At 51.5% G+C, this 13,068-nt stretch overlaps 1 protein-coding gene across 2 annotated transcripts in view; it reads left to right on the top strand.

Moving 5' to 3' along the window:
* Positions 1-13,068, top strand: part of dlp (glypican dally-like) — a 160,935-nt gene that overhangs the window by 121,383 nt on the left and 26,484 nt on the right. The window contains exon 1 of one of the 2 annotated variants that reach the window (XM_069314129.1): positions 3,861-3,880. The exons of the other annotated variant lie outside the window; for it this stretch is intronic. The gene's annotated coding sequence lies outside the window, so the exon portion shown is untranslated. Of the gene's footprint in view, positions 1-3,860; positions 3,881-13,068 lie in introns of those variants that run through there. 2 annotated transcript variants of the gene reach the window in all.

Below are 13,068 nucleotides of genomic sequence, written 5' to 3' on the forward strand. Positions count from 1 at the left end.
CATAGACACAATTAGAGAAGATGATTTCCCCTGATAATTCATTCAAGGTGGATGTCTTCAAGAGGCACTTAGATAAGTTCTTGCAAGAAGTGCCGGACCAACCAGGTTGTAGTGGATATGTGGACCTGTGGGCCGCTCCAAGCAACAGCCTGGTGGACCAAGCGATCACAGGTCGAGCCTGGTTCTAGGCCGGACTTGGGGAATAGAACAATTCCCGGAACTCTTAAGGTCTAGTTAAGACAGTTTCCTGTACCGCTGCCCAAATCCCGCAATTGTGATGATAATTGCAATATGCGGGCTGCAAGCAGCAATAGCCTGACTGACTGACTGACTGACTGGCTGGCTGGCTGGCTGGCTGGCTGGCTGGCTGGCTGACTGACTGACTGACTGACTGACTGACTGACTGACTGACTGACTGACTGACTGACTGACTGGCTGACTGACTGACTGACTGACTGGCTGGCTAGCCGATCAGGCAGCCACTAGGCTGAATTGAAACTATCTCTTACTCTTAAGGGAGCCGGTCGGCCGAGCGGACAGCACGCTGGACTTGTGATCCTGTGGTCCTGGATTCGATCCCAGGCGCTGGCGAGAAACAATGGGCAGAGTTTCTTTCACCCTATGCTCCTGTTACCTAGCAGTAAAATAGGTACCTGGGTGTTAGTCAGCTGTCACGGGCTGCTTCCTGGGGGTGGAGGCCTAGTCGAGGACCGGGCCGCGGGGACACTAAAGCCCCGAAGTCATCTCAAGATAATTGAAACTATCTCTTACTCTTTTTAGACCTACCTATTCCCCCTCCCACTATCTGGGGGGGTCTTTCCTTCTCCCAATTGTCTTCTCTGTTCCTTCATTTCCTCCTTCCTTTTTCTTTGCTGTTTATCCCCTCTCCTCCCCCCTCCCCCCCCCAGTAACCACCCCATTACCCCCCCCCCCAGTCTGGCGCCCGTGCCGTGTAGGCGGGAACCAGCAATTGGACGCGCTAATGAAGACGAGTGAGGCGGAGGGAATTAGTGGACGGTGGGGGTAATTAGTGCGGCCAGTTGTTAGGCTCGGGTCAGGCGGGGTCAGCCGGGGTCAGACGGGGTCAGACGAGGTCAGGCGGGGTCAGCCGGGGTCAGGTGGGGTCAGGCGGGGTCAGCCGGGGTCAAACGGGGGTCAGCCGGTCACTAGCGAATGACGCACAATTGAGACCATCCTCCCGTCCCCCCCCCCCATCACGAAGGTCACGACCCCAGCCAGCTGTGACCTGACCTTCCCGCCCTGACAGCGAGGGGCCTGACAGCTGAGTGGACAGCGCTCGGTATTCGTAGTCCTGAGGTTCCGGGTTCGATCCCCGGTGGAGGCGGAAACAAATGGGCAGAGTTTTGTTTCACCCTGATGCCCTGTTCACCTAGCAGGAAATAGGTACCTGGGAATTAGACAGCTGCTACGGGCTGCTTCCTGGGGGTGTGTAATAAAAAGGAGACCTGGTCGAGGACCGGGCCGCGGGGACGCTTAGCCCTGAAAATCACCTCAAGATAACCTCAAGATAACCTCTGGTTATTGTGCTGTGTGTGTACTGACCTAAATGAGCTCTCAAGGTCCAACTCAAGCTCCCAAGCTCCGTATTTCCCACAATCACTTAGTTACTGCAGTAACACCTCATCCATCCTCTGGTTGGTCCTGGTTGATCAGTCCAGCAACCAGGAGGCCTGGTCGACGACCGGGCCGCGAGGACACTAAGCCCCGGAAGCACCTCAAGATATGCCTCAAGATATATCCTGTGAGTGATCATATTGTCTTGGAAACTCCTTATAGACCAAGCTTTAACAACCTCTTCGAAGCTGGTGAAATAGTTTACATCTCTATGATAACAACAGCGAAACTATAATACGCTTCCTGAGTCATTTATGTCATTTACATATGAGTGAGTACGGGGCAGTGAGGTCTAGATAGTTATGCTCACCTAACTATCCTTCTCGGAGGAGTGCCTTATATCTTAACTATTCTGACGTTCACTTTCTTTGACGAAACGCGACCTTAAAGCTGTGGATGGAGGTGGGGGAGGGGAGAGTAGAGTAGAGTAGAAAAGAGTAGAGTAGAGAGACACAGAGACAGAGACACAGAAAGAGAGAGAGAGAGAGAGAGAGAGAGAGAGAGAGAGAGAGAGAGAGAGAGAGAGAGAGAGAGAGAGAGAGAGAGAGACAGAGACAGAGACAGAGAGACGTAATCTTACCTTGCAGTAATGCCAGTTGGTGATGTCAGAGCAAACTGCAGTAAGTGTGTAGTGTGAGTGTGTAAGTGTGTGAGGACACGTGACACTCACCTCACCTTTTCTCTTACGAGAGTGCAGGGTGTGTGGTGATGGTGGGGGTCGAACCTGGCCTCCTTGTTTCTTAAGGAGACAAGAGGGGCCGTACTTCAGTCACATGTACACCTTCATCACAACAATTGGCACTGGCACCAGCGTAGTGATCTTACTAGGCACCCTACTAGGCACTACCCACTAGTAGTGGTTATATTAGACGCTAGTTAACCTTTAGGACAAGCAGGGAGGGAGCCGGTCGGCCGAGCGGACAGCACGCGGGACTTGTGATCCTGTGGTCCTGGGTTCCATCCCAGGCCCCAGCGAGAAACAATGGGCAGAGTTTCTTTCACCCAATGCCCCTGTTACCTAGCAGTAAAATAGGTACCTGGTTGTTAGTCAGCTGTCACGGGCTGCTTCCTGGGGGTGGAGGCCTGGTCGAGGACCGGGCCGCGGGGACACTAAAAAGCCCCGAAATCATCTCAAGATAACCTCAAGATAACCTCAAGCAGTCCACGGCTATACCGTCCATATTAATCAATAAAAGGAGTACAAATAAAGCTGTTTTTGCCGAATCGCCAAAAGCTGAGGACGATTCTGGCATTGTTGTAAGAGCGATGATGTTCCTTGAAGTTACCTTGAGATGATTTCGGGGCTTAGCGTCCCCGCGGCCTGGTCGACGACCGGGCCGCGGGGATGCTAAGCCCCAGAAGCACCTTAAGGTAACCTCAAGGTACTAGCTATATCGCATTAGATATTCCTACTTTCGGTATGAAATGTCCAAGCTGCTACCGGGAGAGGGAAGTACAGGGCATGAAGGGAGGGCACTGCCGGTGGCTATGACCCTGTCCTGCTTGATACCTGCTTGATGGGGTTCTGGGAGTTCTTCTACTTCCCCTCCTACTCCCCTCTGTCACGGCTGGTGGGGTCCACCTCCTCCCCTCTTGTTATAATTACACCAGTGGCTTTGTGTGCTAATTTCCCCTCAGTATTGGAGGTGCTTCATCGTCTGGTGGTAATATTCCCCTTGTCTCTGGTGTTTGGCTAGTGATGTGAGGGGTCTCTGCTGTGTGTGACGGGTAGAGTATTTTCCTACTTGTGCTTGCGGGGGTTGAGCTCTGCTCTTTCGGTCCACCTTTCAACTGTCAATCAACTGTTACTAACTACTAATTGTTTCCCCCCCCCCACACACACAGGAAGCAACCCGTAACAGCTGTCTAACTCCCAGGTACCTATTTACTGCTAGGTAACAGGGGGGGCATCAGGGTTAAAGAAATTCTGCCGGGAATCGAACCCCAGGATTACGTATCCAGCGTGCTATCCACTCAGCCACCGGCGACCCTGAGTGAGAGGTGATAAAATAAAAACAAAAAAATGTTGGACAATGCTTTATAGTTTAGTAACACAGGTTGTGGGACGAGTATCCATGTTGTGGGGCAAGTGTTGAGGGGTTGGTAATTCTGTGGGATTGTGGGGTTGTATTGTTGGTAACACTGATGATGAACCGGTTGTTAATTGTGGTTTTTCCCGCCAGGTGAGACATGTGTTGCTGCTACTGTTGCTGCTACTGTTGCTGCTACTGACACCCATCACCTGGTAAGGTAGCCTATTTCCTGCACCTATTTTGGATGGGCCGTCTGGCCTAACTCCTGTTGCCACTTACTCCTACGACGACCTGGTTGGTACCTGGTTGATGGGGTTCTGGGAGTTCTTCTACTCCCCATGCCCGGCCCGAGGCCAGGCTCGATTTGTGAGAGTTTGGTCCACCAGGCTGTTGCTTGGAGCGACCCATAGGCCCACATATACCTGGTTGATGGGGTTCTGGGAGTTCTTCTACTCCCCATGCCCGGCCCGAGGCCAGGCTCGATTTGTGAGAGTTTGGTCCACCAGGCTGTTGCTTGGAGCGGCCCGCAGGCCCACATATACCTGGTTGATGGGGTTCTGGGAGTTCTTCTACTCCCCATGCCCGGCCCGAGGCCAGGCTCGATTTGTGAGAGTTTGGTCCACCAGGCTGTTGCTTGGAGCGGCCCACAGGCCCACATACCCACCACAACCCGGCTGATCTAACGTGTAGTGATATATAGCAAATATAGCGTCAACCAGGAACATTTTAGTATGATGTGAAGAACCTTCAAATCCAAGGATCCCAGGGCAGTGTAAATACTCTTGAAATCACTGGTGATATCCCGTCTTGAGTACTCGAGTAGGAGGCTTGAGTACTCGAGACTACTCCTCGAGTACTGCTCAAGACGGGACAGCACCAGTGGAGTACCCCACAAGCACTTTGTGTCATACCTTGAGGTGCTTCCGGAGCTTAGCGTCCCCGCGGCCCGGTCGTCGACCAGGCCTCCCTCCTCTGCCATGACCAAGAATGTGAAAATAACAAATCCCTTTCACACCGGATAGTTACTCACACAGGGCCGTGTGATCAGCAGCCTACACTAGCAAACATCGGGTACATTATAAGGATATCATCAAGCACACGAGAGGTAATAAAGTCAATGCAAGGCTCCAAGTACCTCATGCCGGTAAGGTGTAATAAGAGGACAGTCAATAATGTAGTGTGAGAGGTCATGACCCCAGTTCCTACATGAGGTTACCTTGAGGTGCTACCGGGGCTTAGCGTCCCCGCGGCCCGGTCGTCGACCAGGCCTCCTGGTTGCCTCCTGGTTGCCTCCTGGTTGCCTCCTGGTCCCCTCCTGGTCCCTGCTCACAGATTGCACCTGGAGAGCTCATGATTGCAATATTCTTTCCAGCATCAAGTCTTTCTAACACTTAGGTAGTATTGCACACCCTGCTGACTTGCTGTAGTTGTTATGTCCCTCAGGGTGTTTCTGGTGTGTAGTTCAGACATGCACATCCCTCCTCTCGCCCCCATACACCCCCCATACACCTCCATGTACTCCTCTACACACCTGGGGTTGCTCTACAACCCTCCCACGTTCCTGTACATTTGGCGTTGATGCTACACACGTGTTACTTCTCTACAAACCTGTCCCCCTTCTCTACACACCTGTCCCTACACACCTGGCTTTGCTCTACACCCCTGACTTCATGGTCTAGTGTATACCAGTGGTGGGCTGGGTGTGGAGGTCCACACCCACTTTTGTTTATCTTGTCCCAGACGCCCTATCCTTACCTGTGTGTGTGTGTGTGTGTGTGTGTGTGTGTGTGTGTGTGTGTGTGTGTGTGTGTGTGTGTGTGTGTGTGTGTGTGTGTGTGTGTGTGTATTCACCTAGTTGTGCTTGCGGGGGTTGAGCTCTGCTCTTTCGGCCCGCCTCTCAACTGTCAATCAACCAACTGTGTGTGTGTGTGTGTGTGCGTGCGTGCGCTCTTGCGTGTGTGTTAATTTATTGCCATAGTTATGGTGCCCTTGCCGTGGTATGACGTCATTGGCGTCCAATTTGTTGTCGTTGTTTGATAACAATTATGATAATTTAGCCACTTTTGGTTATTATCGAAAATCAGTGTTTCAATCACCGGGGGGGGGGGGGGGGATAATTATGTCGTTAACTCGTTACCGGCGTCAGGTGCTGACGACTTGCCTTGACGCAAGCTCCTGACGCAGCTTCTGACGCAGCTCCTGACGCAGGTAACTAGTTGATGGGGGGGACCCAGTGATGAGTCTGGGGGCTCCAGCCCCCCCTCTCTTCTTACTCCATAAACTCCCGTAAACTAGATTAGAGGGGTGTCCGGGGGTGCCCGGGTCTATCTTTCCTATCTTCACCCTCTCTCCCCCATTCCCCCTATTTTACCCTTCTCTCCTCCTCTTCCCCCCTTGTTACGGGTTATTCATGCCCGTGCCACCTCTTGGGTGGCTTAATCTATATAAATCAATCAATCTTTTCCCTCAATTTCATCCCTCAATTTCATCCCTCAATTTCATCCCTTACCCTCTTCCCCTTTCCCTCTTTCTCCCTCCTTATCCTCCCATCTCCCTTCATCACCCCCGGGATCGAACCGGGGCTCGTACACGTTCGTAAGTACTTACGTAACTGCTTCGTGAATCTGGTCCCAGGAGTTTGCCAAAATGGTGGTGGTGGTTGCTGGACCTGACACTAGTGATGGTGGTTGTGGGGGTGATTGTGGTTGCAGAGATGGTGGTGATTGTGGTTGTAGTGGTGGTGGACAGGATGGGTAAGGGGACAAATTTTGACCCAAGGGTTAACATCCGCTCTCTACTGCGCCTCTCTCTCTCCCTTATGACGTCATTATTACCCCTCCCCCCTTCCCCCCTACTCTATTCCAACTCCCTCTTCTCACCCTGCCCCCCCCCCTCTCACCCTTCCCTCCCCCTCTCACCCTTCCCTCTCACACCCCGCCCTCTAGAGTGGCTTGAACGGACAGAAAACGTCGTACTAAATCAGGCAAACCTAACCTAACCGAACCGAAACACGCCTAGAAAACGGTTATTTGTACGGCCCGTTCACTAGAGCATTCACAAACCCGTATGGTTTATGTGGTAGAGGTTGTGGCTGGCAGTCTGCTGGTCGCGGGTTCGAATCTCCTAAGACGTCCAGTTGATTTTCTCAGACATAATAATATCGACTCGCCACAGGAGAAACTGCAGGTCAGTAGGCCTTCTGGCGTGTTTTATTGTTGTTACGTGTCTTAGAGGGACACGTGCTGATGGTTTGTCTTAGCAGTAAAATAGGTACCTGGGTGTTAGTCAGCTGTCACGGGCTGCTTCCTGGGGGTGGAGGCCTGGTCGAGGACCGGGTCCGCGGGGACACTAAAAAGCCCCGAAATCATCTCACGATAACCTCTCAAGGTAACTACTGAAGGCTTGTGTATTTATGTGGTTATGTCTGGAGATGGAGAGGTATGGACGGCGCACAGGTTAGAGCGGGTGACGCGCTTTGATCTGTCCCAGTCAGCGCCCTGGATGTTTAAGTTTACAGTGTATATGAACTGTTTAATATATTAATATATGCTCATTGTGGTATGCTTGTCCTCGTGTCTTGGCCCACCTCCCACGTGGCCCAGTCCCACACGTGCCCCCCCCCCCCCTGTTCTTCCCAGCCCTTTGGCTGCTATAGCCTGGTGAGGCAGGTCTTTGTCCCTGGTCTTACGTGTCCTCCAGGGCCAGAAGTGCTCCTCACTCTGCTGCAGCTGCACCTAATTGCCCATTAATCACCTGTAAGACTGTTTTTAAAGCTTTGTACAAAACTCTTTTGCCCAGGCTTTTCTAATTAGATTTTTTTTGCCTTAATGGAGCTGTCCTTTGTGTGTGTGTGTGTGTGTGTGTGTGTGTGTGTGTGTGTGTGTGTGTGTGTGTGTGTGTGTGTGTGTGTATGTGTGTGTGTGTGAGTGTGTGTGAGTGTGTGTGTGTGTGTGTGTGTGTGTGTGTGTGTGTGTGTGTGTGTGTGTGTGTGTGTGTGTGTGTGTGTACTTACATAGTTGTACTTGTGGGGGTTGAGCTTTGGCTCTTTGGTCCCGCCTCTCAACTGTCAATCAACTGGTGTACAGATTCCTGTGCCTACATGAATGTTAGCGAGCTGCGCTTACACCACTGATGATATTCTGTGTAATTCATGCCTGCCGTGATATGTTTGGGGATTATGTATATCTCCAAATATATTGTCCAGTTGGACTCAATAAATCTACCTACCGCGGGAACAACCGTGGACATCTTCAAGAGTAAACGAGATAGTTTTCTTCAAGGAGTGCCGGACCAACTGGGTTGTGGTGGATATGTGGGCCTCGGGCCGCTCCAAGCAACAGCCTGGTGGACCAAACTCTCACAAGTCAAACCTGGCCTCGGGCCGGGCTTGACTTGACCAAATTATAAATGCACAGCCATGTTATTAATTACCACTTTGAGTTTGAATCATGTTTTGTACATGTATGAATAACGATTTTTTATATAAGTTCAGGTCAAAACTTATTCATTGCCTAGCCAGTATCTGCTGGTCCATTCTTCCCCCCCTCCCCCCTCTCCCCTTTCTGTTCCTCCTCTCCCCCCCCCCCCTTTTACACCTCCAGTCCCCCTCTCCATCTCTACATTGCTACCCCCCCCACAACTCCCCCCCCTACATCTCTCCATGTAAGATGTGTAGAGTGTCATCCAGTGTCATCTCTGTGACAGTATCTCTTGACACACTTGACACAAGGGGGGGGGATCACCTGTTCCCGTAACAGGTGTGTGTGGCATACCTGCAGTTACACCTGACGGTTAACTGTTGAATTAGGAAGGGAAGCTTGTGATTGTGGCTGGTATTGTGATTTCTCCCTGGAGTGTGGGGTGGGGGTAGTGGTTGGGTGGGATTGGAGGGGGGTGATTGGAGGGTGATTGATTAGTGTTTTGAGTAGCCGTGTGGGTGGGTGGAGGAGAAGGGGTGTACTCACCTAGTTGTGCTTTGCAGGGGGTTGAGCTCTGGCTCATTGGTCCCGCCTCTCAATTGTCAATCAACTGGTGTGTACAGATTCCGCGCGCGCGCGTGTGTGTGTGTGTGTGTGTGTGTGTGTGTGTGTGTGTGTGTGTGTGTGTGTGTGTGTGTGTGTGTGTACTCACCTAGTTGTGTTTGCGGGGGTTGAGCTCTGGCTCTTTGGTCCCGCCTCTCAACCGTCTGTGTGTGTGTGTGTGTGTGTGTGTGTGTGTGTGTCGCAGCAAACACCAAAGGGGGTGTACACCAAAAGTGTTGGGGCGGCGGCAATATACAGAAGGGAGAGAGAGAGAGGGAGAGAGAGAGAGGGGGGGGAGGTGTATTGGTGTATAGTGGAAGAAGAGGGGGGTTGAGGCTATAGGGGCCTGCCACCCCCCGCGGAGACGCCAGGAAGGCCGACACCCTCATGCAGAACACACACCACTACAGCCTTATGACTCCACCCTGTGTAGCGCCGCCTCTGGACTCGGCTTCCCTCCCCCCCCCCTGTGTTTAGTAGCTTGGGGCTCTGTCCGGTGGGGGAGAGAGAGAGAGGGAGAGAGAGAGAGGGGGGGAGAGACAGGGAGGGAGAGGGAGGGAGAGAGAGAGGGGGGGGGAGAGAGAGCGGGGGGGAGAGAGAGAGGGGGAGAGAGAGGGAGAGAGAGAGGTGGGAGAGAGAGAGAGGGGGAACAGCAGAGCATCGAGAGGGAGAGGAGAGGGAGAGTTATTGAGAGGAATGAGGGAGGGGGTCTGAGGAAGAGGTGTGAGGGGGACGAGTTCAAAAGGTGAGAGAAGGGAAATGAGATGGGAAAGGCATTAGGGAGTGAATAGAAGAAGGGAAGGGAGGCTTAAGAGGAGAAGGAAAGGGAGGGGGTGTTTGGATCCTGAGGAAAGGGAGGGGTAAGGATGGGTGGGAACGATGAGGGATGGGACACAAGATGGTGATGACACAATAACAAGCTATGTATAGCTGTAGCTTCTCTAGCATCCTTACCTTCCCATACGATTTCGGGGCTCAACGTCCCCGCGGGCCGGTCCCCGACCTGTCCTCCTGGTTACAGGACTGGCTAAGCCCGGACGCTGCCACAAAGGAAGGTGAAGACATGCGAGACAAGTGGCAAGAACCTAGAGAGAGATATAAGGAGTACTTCGGGCTCACCATAGCCCGTGCTACTTGGAAACAAGACCAAAGAGTGGGCGTGCGGCACCTGTTAAACAGTGGGACGACAGCCGGAACACCAACGGTAGAAGAGACACACAACAGGATGAAAAACGGCCGTCCCAACGCTGTTAAATAGGGTCAAATAGTGGGTGTCAGGGGCGAGGAGAAATATATGGGGGAGGGGGATTGGTCCAGAAGGATGGGGGGGGGAAGAGGAGATGGGATTAAAGTAGGGAGGGGAGAGAATAGGGAAGGGGTGAGAAGACGTGCTAAGACCCCCCTAGTGTAGGGGGTGATATAAGGTGACCATTAGAAAGTCAAGAGTTAAATCTGGTTTCGGTGAAGGTATTTAGAACTGTTTCTTATGGAGTGGTGAGAGTAAGAAGGTTTTGGGCTTCTTTTGTCAGAGTATGGTCAGTTAGGATGACTTCTAGTGAGAGTAACAGACGTCTGGAAGATGCATTTAATGTAGGGAGTGTCTGGAACTGTTGTATGGTGTATAGGGAGTGTCTGGAACTGTTGTATGGTGTGTAGGGAGAGTCTAGAACTGTTGTATGGTGCGTAGGGAGTGTCTGGAACTGTTGTATGGTTTGTAGGGAGTGTCTGGAACTGTTGTATGGTTTGTAGGGAGTGTCTGGAACTGTTGTATGGTGTGTAGGGAGAGTCTGGAACTGTTGTATGGTGCGTAGGGAGTGTCTGGAACTGTTGTATGGTGCGTAGGGAGTGTCTGGAACTGTTGTATGGTGCGTAGGGAGTGTCTGGAACTGTTGTATGGTGCGTAGGGAGTGTCTGGAACTGTTGTATGGTTTGCAGGGAGTGTGTGGAACTGTTGTATGGTGTGTAGGGAGTGTCTGGAACTGTTGTATGGTTTGTAGGGAGGTCTGGAACTGTTGTATGGTGCGTAGGGAGTGTCTGGAAGGCGGTAGTGAAGATGTTACCACGTACGTCAGCCATGAAATAGAGGATACCAAGTGTCCTGGAGGTTAATATCACAGTGGTGGTGGTAGAGAGAGGAGGAAGATGCCGCGATGAAGACCACTGAGAATGTGACTGGGTTAAGGGAGATAGTGGTGGTGGTGATGCTGGTGATGGTGGTGGTAGGCCAGGTGGAAGGCAGGCCAGGTGACCTGTGTATCAGAGAGTAACGTTACAGTCTGGAAGCAAAGTCACACAAACTTTCCAGCAATTGGCTGCCTTAAGTGCTGGAGTGGAAGCGGTTGGGCATTTTTGCCTCATATGGTCCGTTACACTTTGCACAGATTCATGTATGCTCTTTCCTAACTCTCTCCCAAGCTCTCCCTCCTCCTAACTCTCTCCATCCCACTAACCTTTGACTCTTAACCTCCTACTAACTCTTAACTCCTCTCCCTAACTCTCTCTCTCTCTTGGCTTAACTCTTCTCATCTAGCCAGATCTCATCTTTCCTTTTTTTTCATTAATTACCTTCGCTCCCTACCCATCCACTCGCCCCTTCCTTCCTTCCCCCTCCCCTCCCACCCCTCCCTTCCCCGTCCCCTCATCTGTATTCCAAAAAACGGTGGGGGGGATATGGAACGGAAAATTACACCGGGGGAATGGGGGACAGTTAGGAGCAGAGGGAATGGGTTTTTGCCCCTAGTGGAAAGGGGGGATTGTGGAAGGGGGGGAGGAGAAGTGAGGGGGATTGTGTTTCCGATGGGTGAAGTGGAGGAGGGGAGTTGGAACAGGGCAGTGGAAGGGAGACGACGGGATTTTGGTTTCGTGTTGGTGAATTTTGGCGGGGAATTTTGAATTTTGGCGCTGAATTTTGAATTTTGGCGGGGAATTTTGAATTTTGGCGCTGAATTTTGAATTTTGGCGCTGAATTTTGAATTTTGGCGCTGAATTTTGAATTTTGGCGGGGAATTTTAAATTTTGGCGGAGAATTTTGAATTTTGGCGCTGAATTTTGAATTTTGGCGGTAAATTTTGAATTTTGGCGATGAATTTTGGCGGTAAAAAGAAAGGAATTGAAATCGAGATTTAGGGAGATTGTAGTGGGTGGAGGGAAGGGGTAAGGAGGGGTTGTGCATCAGGGGGTGATATGGGGGGGTTAGTAAGGGGGTTTGTGGGGGAAGATGTGCAAGAGTAGGGGCAGGGACTACAAGGTCACTTACCTAACACCCCTGACTCCTCCCCCACACCAGGACACTCCCCAGGTGTGGCTCACAGGTGACTGCCGAACAATTACACCTCAGGTACGGAATATTAATTAAACTTCCGCGTCCCGTCACCCTCTGCATCACGGAGTAATTAATTGACTTGAAAACGGCCTGGATGACCCCCTACTCCCCCCCCCCCTTCCCCCACGTCAAGTCCCCAGCAACCCCCAGAGTTGCAGGGGGGGGGGTCGGCCCCAGTGTTGCAGGGGGGTCTATCACACCTCAACGATGGTTCCCGGGGCGAACTTACTCTTTATAAAGGTCGAGGTTGAGTCGAAAATAGTTACATATTGATTGATGTTTTTTTTTATACCCACCACAGCCCGGTTGGTCCGACACTCCTTGGAGAAAACTATCTAGTTTTCTCTTGAAGATGTCCACGGTTGTTCCGGCAATATTTCTTATGCTCGCTGGGAGGGTGTTGAACTGCCGCGGACCTCTGATGTTTATACAGTGTTCTCTGATTGTGCCTATGGCACCTCTGCTCTTCACTGGACCTCTGATGTTTATACAGTGTTCTCTGATTGTGCCTATGGCACCTCTGCTCTTCACTGGACCTCTGATGTTTATACAGTGTTCTCTGATTGTGCCTATGGCACCTCTGCTCTTCACTGGACCTCTGATGTTTATACAGTGTTCTCTGATTGTGCCTATGGCACCTCTGCTCTTCACTGGACCTCTGATGTTTATACAGTGTTCTCTGATTGTGCCTATGGCACCTCTGCTCTTCACTGGACCTCTGATGTCTATACAGTGTTCTCTAATTGTGCCTATGACACCTCTGCTCTTCACTGGACCTCTGATGTTTATACAGTGTTCTCTGATTGTGCCTATGGCACCTCTGCTCTTCACTGGACCTCTGATGTTTATACAGTGTTCTCTAATTGTGCCTATGGCACCCCTGCTCTTTCTTCACTGGTTCTATTCTGCATTTCCTTCCATGTCCAGTATTTTCCAGCGGCGATCCTTCAGGTAGTTGGCTCGTTACCTTATCTTGAGGTTATCTTGAGATGATTTCGGGGCTTAGCGTCCCTGCGGCCCGGTCCTCGACCAGGCCTCCTTTTTGTTACACATCCCC

This window comes from Procambarus clarkii, chromosome 78 (genome assembly GCF_040958095.1).
Source record: "Procambarus clarkii isolate CNS0578487 chromosome 78, FALCON_Pclarkii_2.0, whole genome shotgun sequence".
Lineage (NCBI taxonomy): Eukaryota > Metazoa > Arthropoda > Malacostraca > Decapoda > Cambaridae > Procambarus > Procambarus clarkii.